This window comes from Microcaecilia unicolor, chromosome 6, assembly GCF_901765095.1.
Source record: "Microcaecilia unicolor chromosome 6, aMicUni1.1, whole genome shotgun sequence".
NCBI lineage: Eukaryota > Metazoa > Chordata > Amphibia > Gymnophiona > Siphonopidae > Microcaecilia > Microcaecilia unicolor.
In genome coordinates this window covers 45,306,110-45,314,706 of record NC_044036.1, presented here as the reverse complement: position 1 = coordinate 45,314,706, position 8,597 = coordinate 45,306,110, and the positions used below count along the sequence as shown (strand labels likewise).

Sequence of the window (8,597 nt, the reverse complement as noted above, 5' to 3'; positions counted from 1 at the left end):
TTTCTCACGGTTTCGTGAGGTCCTTTTCCTCCTCTTTGTTTGTTTTTTTTCTTCACTAATTAATGAATCTTTGTAATTGATGCTAAAAAGAAAAAAACCTTCTGCTCAGACGTCATATTACGTTCTGTTCATTGTGTTTCACATTTGAAGCATATTATACCTATACTAGTTTATTGACGTTTACAATTCGGCTTACCTTATTACACTGTTTTTGTACAAAAACTCAATAAAAAAAGAAATGATTCGAAAAGAAACCACACAAGTTTGCTATTGTTTTTCAACCGTGTCTGCGATTGAATGTTTTGCGTCCCTCAATATGGCGGCAAGCGCCTCCCCCCCCCCCCACTAACTTCAGCCCATACAATGGTCCAGATAGGCTCATTGCCGTCTCCTTGCTCTGGCGTCCCAGCTCTCCTCTGGCGCAGCAACTTCCTGTTTCCGGCAAGGAGGGAGGGATTGGGAAGTTGTGTCATACGGGACAGGGCACCGAGAAGGCAAGCTGTGGGATTTTTGGTGGGTAACCTCAGGTATGATTTTGACGGGGTGGTGGGGGGTCGCGGGCAGGGAGGAGAGCGGAAGACAGCGAGAGGGATGGCTGACCACGGGCAGGGAAGACCGGTCCCCGAATGCCTGTGAGGAGGGGTGTGAGTGAGGCAGCCGAATGCGTGCGGCTTGTTATCTTTGGTTTAACTCTAAATGTTCGCTTTACTGCTTCAGTATGTATGGAAGTCAGTGTACATTTTGCAGCAAAGTTATTCCCCGAGCTTAATGTTTTAGAAATCGGCTCAATGAGCACATCTGGTGCTTGCTTCAGATAATTGAAATTAACCTTAAGAACTAAAAAAAAAAAAAAAAAAAAATTCTGGGTAGCCTGCATGCAGATTGTAGGCCAAGTTCAAATAACATTGTGTTAGGTGAAATAACTTTTCTGTCCTTAAGTGCAAAACATGCAATATTAATATCTAACTTTTTAATTCTAGTTTTTATATGTACGATATCGTCTGTCTTAGTTGCTCTCTATTAAATATGTCTTTGTGATTCTGCAGCATTTGGTATGATTGTTTAATGTTGTAATTAGAAATTGTTTATTAGTTCATTGCCTTGTTCTGGTAATTAGTACGAAATTCTAGGAGCAATATAGACCTAGTTGACTTGACCTTGTCAAATTTTTTAATGTGTATCTTTATAGAAATGTCATTCAGCTGTGGATGCTGGGCTTTAAAAACCTTCAGTTTTTTTTTAAAAAATTTTAGTTGATATTTCAGTTTGGTTACTTGTTAATAATTCCAAGCCAAATAAAGAAACACATTTTTCCCCCATTGGGATTTATTATGTCTTGTAGCTGCCATAAAAATTAATGAGGTCTGCAGTTCCTCAGAAAAGATCAAGAATTTTAAGATGTTTAGATGTATCATGAAGAGCTCTTCTGAAGCAACTATTGATTGGGGGCTCAGCTTTTTACTAAGCTAAAGTATTGGTTTTAAATTACTATAGTACTTTGGCAATTGGTTTCCAGGTAGATTTTTCGTGAAATTGGGGTTAGTCCAAAATATGTGGCATCCGTGATACTTAGAAAACCATTCATTTAACATTTATTTTTGGTTAAAGCGTGCTTTACATTTAATAATATTGACCAAGATTTCATGTTGTCGGAAGTGAACCAGAGTATCTTTGTAAATAGGATGGTAGGCATCGAATTCGAATGGAATTAAGATGGAGCCAAAATGCCCTGCTAGAAATCCTGTCATTTGAGGAACTAGCAAAAATGTAGAAGCAGTTCAGGGCTTTCAATGTGATCACAGATCTTTAACGCTGTATATTGAATGCAGTTGTGTGCATTTTTGCAAGAAATTAGCATGGCTGTTTTCACTGGGTTAGATGTAATGAAATTTTCACAACTTTCTAAAAACATGATGTAAAAGGTACTTTTTATTATTTCAAAGTAGTTTTTATCCAGTTGATTGGCTTTATATGTATATTTTGTATTGTTTGGGATTTGATCAGTATATTTTGACTCTAATATTATGTGAAGATGTGTGTTTATGGTACACTGCTTAGAAGAGTCCTGACCTGATTCAATCGTTTTTAAGTTATGTGTAAGTTCAGTCAGTACTAAATAAATGAGATTAAAGGGATTAGTATGTGGTTCCAGTCTGTGAGTTTGTTCACATACACGTATTAAGACAATTTAGGATTCATTGATGTCAAAACGTCTTGAGTTTTTTAAAAATAATTTTTCAAAGTTAGACTTGTCATCAGTTATGTTATGCTTTAATTCAGTGTAACTAATTTGCATTCTTCTTGCTATGGATTTTTTTATCATACAATTTCACTAGGGAAAACCATGAAAAAATGTGTGTGCATTTATTAGAATCTTATACTGTATCATATTTTCAGAGCGACTGGTGACAAATATTAGTCTAAATGATTTAAAAGCTATGCACTTCAATATCATTACAATGATCTTACTGATTATGAATTTAATTTAATTTGGCATTTATAACCTGCTTTATCGACAAGTTCTAAGCGGTTTACATTTAGCAGCATGTTATCAAAAGATTAGCTAAGTGCGTAAGTACATAATCATCACCATACTGGTATAGCCCAAAGATCTGTCAAACCCAGTATCTGTTTCTAACAGTGGCTAGTCCAGGTCCCATGTGCCTGGCAAGATCACAAAAAAGTAAAACAGATTTTATACTGTTTATCCCAGAAATAAGCAGTGGATTTTCCCAAGTACATCTTAACGGTTTATGAACTTTTTTTTTTTTTTTAAACGTGTTCAAACCATTTAAAATCCTGCTAAGCTAACTGCTTTTACACATTCTCTGGCTGTGAATTCCAGAGTTTAATTACACGTTCAGTGAAGAAATATTTCCTCTGATTTATTTTAAATTTACCACTTAGTAGTTTCATTGCATGTCCCTAATCATTCTATTTTTGAAAAGAGTAAATAAGCAATTAATGTGTACTTGTTCCACTTCACTCAAGATTTTATAGACCTCTATCATATTTCCATTTCCTTGTCATCAACAGCATATGAATCCAGAAACTGTTGTGATATGACCATCTACCAGCAGGTGGAGATACAGAGCACAACTGAACTCTGTCTTATAGGAAGAGGAGGCTTCTGGTCTGTTAGTGTATCTCTGTCTCTAGCAGAGATGGTGGACAGTCTCATCAGCTTCTGGTTTCTTCAGTGCTGGCTCCTGTTTTAAGACCCTAATTCATTTGAGCCTGGGAGTGTAAGGCTATTGGCTGGTGCCTTATCCCCCTCTCCCTCCTTCTACTTCTTTCCTGTACCTTCTCCTTCCTCACAGGTATCATGGAAAAAAAGAGGGAAGTACAAGCAAAAGGGAATTTTTTACCTCACAATTTCACAGTATCTTGACTGTGTGCAGCTATTCTTTGTTGGAGTTGAGACTGTATTTGCCAAAATCCAGCCTTACACTGACAGAGAAAGGGGACTGCTACTTCACCACCGGCAGTGGTGAGTACAGCTTTAAATTTTTAATTGCTGTCGGCTTGCTGCAGCTTGTTTCTCTCTGCTCTCTTTTCACAAACTGGCTTATTTTGGCAGTGGTTTTAGTGGCGGTATGGTTTTCTCTGTGTCTGAGCTTGTGATTGGTGCTCGGTTAGCCTTTTACCTTGGGGGTAATGGCGGGCGCTTCTGGTTCCTCTGAGGATCAAGCTGCAGGCTGTCTGCCCTTGAGCAGTCTTTGGCGGCCATCTTGGAGCACCATGGAGTGCTCAGTTGGGAGGGAGACACTATCTGCAACGTCTGACTTGGCTTTTCACTCTCGGCCTTCTGGTATTTCTGGGTCTTTTTCTCCTGATCCTTCCTCTCAGGTCCCTTCCCCCCCCACCCACCCCGAGTTTGTCCTCCTTGTGCTTTCTAATGAAGCAGTGTCCTCCTATCTCAGCAGAGCAGCAGTTTGACTATGTTGCCCCTTCCCTGCCCAGATCCTAACAAAAGAAAAGGTGGAATCTGACTTGGGCTCTGTTTCTCCTCCTCCTGTTTCAGAAGGGGGTTTATCTGCAGTCTCTGTGACTTCAGCCTTGCCAGAGATGCTGAAAGAAGAGGAGCTTCCTATGGATGAGACTGATGACCCTACAGCAGTTTTCATGTTTCATAGGGAAGAGTTGGTGTTGTCTTCCTTTATAACAAAGGGTGTGGAGGTTTTGAATATTTCTTTGCCTGCTTCTCAGATTATTATTTCTAATTCTATGATGACTATACTAAGTGTCCATCTAGGTCTTTCCAGTTCATGAGGCAGTGCAAGACCTGATAACAGTGCAGTGGGAAATGCCAGATGCTAGCCTCGGAGTGGCTACAGCTATGGCACATCTTTCCCAGGATGACCTAGAGAAGTTGAAGCTACCTAAACTGGAAGCCTTGGTGGCAGCTGCAACTAAGAAAGATAACCCTCCCTGTAGAAGGGATTGAAAGTTAGAATCTTCATTAAAGCTATCCTTTGAGGTGGCTTCATTATCTCTATAGGCCTCTATTTGTAGCTCTCATGAAGCTAGGCCGTGTTTACTTGAGAACAGTGTGCTGCTGATAACCTTTCTGAAACAGATCCTTTGGCTTCCCTTTACTTTCCTAGTGTGGGATGGGGCTGGCCTACTTGCAGGGACATTTTCGAAAGAGAAGGGTGCCCATCTTCCAATACAAATCAGGAGATGGGTGTCCTTCTCTCAGGGTCGCTCAAATCGGCATAATCGAAAGCCGATTTTGGGCGCCCTCAACTGCTTTCCGTCGCGGGGATGACCAAAGTTCACAGGGGACGTGTCGGAGGCATAGCAAAGGTGGAACTGGGGCGTGCTTAAGAGATGGGCGACCTCGGCCGATAATGGAAAAAAGAATGGCATCCCTGACAAGCATTTGGTTGACTTTACTTGTTACACTTGTGGTGGTAAATGTGAGCCCTTCAAAACCCACCTGAAACCCACTGTACCCACATGTAGGTGCCCCCCCCCCTTCACCTCTTAGGGCTATGGTAGTTGTGTACAGTTGTGGGGAGTGGGTTTTGGGGGGGGGGTTTGGGGGGCTCAGCACCAAAGGTAAGGGAGCTCTGCGCCCGGGAGCAATTTGTGAAGTCCACTGCAGTGCCCCCTAGGGGGACCAGTACACTACGAATGCTGGCTCCTCCCATGACCAAATGGCGTGGATTTGGTTGTTTTTGAGATGGGCATCCTCGGTTTCCATTATCGCCGAAAACCGGGGACGACCATCTCTAAGGTCGACCTAAATTTCGTGATTTGGGCGTCCCCGACTGTATTATTGAAACGAAAGATGGACGCCCATCTTGTTTTGATAATAGCGGTTTCCCTGCCCCTTCACGGGGCTGTCCTGTGAGGACGCCCTCAGGAAAACTTGGGCGCCCCGTTCGATTATGCCCCTCTTGGTGAATTCTTTGTATGATCTTATTAGAGCATCAGCAAAACAAATTTTTTTGTTGGTCATGGCAAGGCAGTTGCTCTGGCTTCACCATTGGTCGGCAGATACTGCCTCCAAACAGCATATGACAAAGCTTTCCTTAAGGGTAAACTCCTGTTCAGGGAATATATGTAAAAACTGGTCAAGGACTTAGACACTCCTGCCTGAGGAAAAGCCTAGATCATCTTTTTGTCAGGTTCTCAGGTTCAGAGCCCGCGGGGCCGGGCTCTGGAGCAAACGTGAGCCCTTGGGCTGCTGACGAGGAGTGACAGCAGCAAGCAAAACCCACCAATCAACGCTGGGCAAACACATTGACACCGGCAGGGACTGCAGGCACCGCCCAGCGAGCCGGAACACACAGACTGGAATCCTGGACTGGAATTCCCCAGACTGGAGGACACAGGACTGGAACCCCCCGGACTGGAACACTGGACTGGAATCCCCCGGACTGGAGCACACCGGACTGGTCCACACAGCTTCACCTGCACTTAGCTACTTAGCCCCCCAGGAGTTGAGCTCCTGGGTTCGAGTAGCCGGCAGGACTTACTGGATACCGGATGACACAGGGACCAGGACTGGAAACAGAAGTGCTCCTAAACCTAAACTGATCTACGTGCTCCCAAGCCCTAAACCAGCAGGAGTGTTCCTAACAGTAAACTGACAAAAGGACTTCCTAAGCCCTATACTAAACAGGAGCTCCTAAGCCCTGCTCAAGAAAGGGACTTCCTAAGCCCTAAACTAACAGAGCAGGGAACTAAACACAAAGCTAACACAGGTGCTACTAAGCACCAAGCTACAAGCAGAGCTCTACACTAACAAGCTAAACACAAAACTAACAAGCTACCTAAGCACCGCTCTAGCCAGCTAGATACAAAACTAACAAGGTGCTTCCTAAGCACTACTCTGGCAAGCAACCAGAAGAGCTCCTAGCACTAAAAGGGAAGACAGGGGAGCCACAAGGAAAAAGCAGGGAAGCTAACACATAAGCCAAAAGTGCTTCTAAAGCACCAAACACCAACAGCAAAGATTGCAATGCTCCCAATAGCACAAACACCAGAAGTACTTCTAACAGCAAACTCTGCAGTGTTCCTAACAACACCAAACCCTGAAGTACTTCTATCAGCAACAGAGCTTCCAAAGCCCTACACAGCAATGCTTCCAAAACCAAGAGGGAAAAACAGGAAAGCTAAACACACAGTCACCAGTGCACACTGCACTAACACTAACCTGGCCCTTAGCAAAAGCAAGCAGGGAAACTAGACACAAAGTCAGAAGTGCACACTGCACCACCCTACCTAAAGCAAACACCACTGTTGCAAAGGCCCTGAAGGAAACAACACCACTTCCTTATCAAGGCCCTCCCTGATGATGTCACACTCCCTAGACCTAGGCAAAAGCACACTGACCCAAAGAGGCCCAACCCACACCAATGCAACACCGTGAAGCACTTGAAGCCAGTACACCCAAAGAGAGGTAGAGCTAACTCAGTCCACCCACACAGCTGTAGTAAAGGAAAACAATTAACCCCATGCTGCTGGAAGCTGCCAGCACAGAGAAACAGAGCCAGCTCAGAAAGGACAGACAAAAGAAACAGAAGCCAGCTAAGAAGCTGACCCCCCAGGAAAGAGGTAAGTTTGAGAGGGGTTCTGACCCCAATCATAACACTTTTAAATACTAAGACATATAAACCTGGCTGTTATCAGTCTTTTCAGAGATCCAAGTTTCATTCCAAGCAGTCTTTCCACGGGGACAGAAGTTCCTTCCAACAGTCCTGAAAAAGATAAGAATCTCTTAATAAAAACTAGAAAGCAAGGTAGGGTCATATTTGTGTTTACCTGTTTGAAATTATTTGCTAGAGAAAGTAACCTTACATAGAATATTTTGCAAGGATCTTCTGTTAGGAAGGAAGGAACTGATATATATTGTTCAGTTACTTTTCAGTTAAACAGTGACTGATTTAAAGAGAAAAATTGAAAAGGCATATTGAGGGCCCAATCCATAAAACTTACCGGGCCAGCAATGCTCATTTTTGACCGGTTCTAGCTGGTTTAGTGAGCACAGAATTCAGAGAGATATGCACAAAGGGGTTCTGTGGGCTGTTTTCCCGTCACAGTAGCAGCCAACAGGAATCATATGCAAAGTTATTTTAGGAATCTTCCAACTTAAGCTCTCTGTGTTGCATGTGTGACACCTCCCTGCTAACTACCTTGAAGGTGCTCTGAAGTTCCCCCCCTCCCCTCTGACTCCAGCCAAAACCAGAAACAGGAGCCCTGAAGATTCTCTGGGCAAGGAGGGAGGGAAGCAATTAGTTGCTAAGAGACCGATTAAAGGAGGACCCCGACTCAGAACCACTCTTCGCCCCCATCTCTTCTGTTCATTAACCTATCACTGAAACCTGATCCAGCACTGACCTCAACAGCTTGAACGGCAAGCTGAAATAACACACAAGACCAGAACACCAGACCCCACTCCAAAGAACAAAGTCTTTATCACGCATCCAGTCATCAGAACATGGTGTTACTAGTAGCCCACAGTGAATACCTTCAAACTACTCATAATCTACTCCTTAACACTGATCCACTTAACACTAACCACCCTTCTTGTAGAAAGTAACATCATACACATACTATACAATCATCAACGATTGATCAGGTACACCACACCTCAACAAACTGACAACAACTTAAACAAAGGAAGACCACCAACATGCGGATAACCACCACAGAATGCAAAGAAGGGTCAAAACAAACTCACCTCGACAAAGAAACGACAACTAATAAAAGTCCATACAATACCAAACGTAGAAGACCCATTCCAAACAATCCAAGTGGGCTACATCAACGCCAGATCCGCAGTAAACAAAACAGCAATACTAACAGACTGGATCATGGCATAAGACCTTGACCTACTCTTCATCAATGAAACCTGGATCCATGACCAAAAGGACCCCATAATCCTTGATCTATGCCCTCCAGGATACAAAATCACACACTGGACCAGAAAGGAAAAGAGAGGCGGAGGCATACAGGGCCGCCGAGAGGGGGGGACAGGGGGGACAAAAGTGCCACCGCAGTCAGGCCCGCCCGCCGTCGCTCCCGAACTAACTAACCTTAAAAGCCTCTTCCTTTCCTTTCACCACCTTCGCGGCAAGCAGCAG

General features: G+C 43.5%; 1 protein-coding gene across 2 annotated transcripts in view; it reads left to right on the top strand.

Annotated features, from left to right (window-relative positions):
- The first annotated feature begins 398 nt into the window (after nucleotides 1–398).
- The window catches only part of GNG12 (G protein subunit gamma 12), a 114,630-nt gene continuing 106,431 nt past the window's right edge, over nucleotides 399–8,597 (top strand). The window contains exon 1 of one of the 2 annotated variants that reach the window (XM_030206900.1): nucleotides 399–513. The gene's annotated coding sequence lies outside the window, so the exon portion shown is untranslated. Of the gene's footprint in view, nucleotides 528–8,597 lie in introns of both variants that reach the window. The other variant, XM_030206899.1, reaches the window with a different exon arrangement.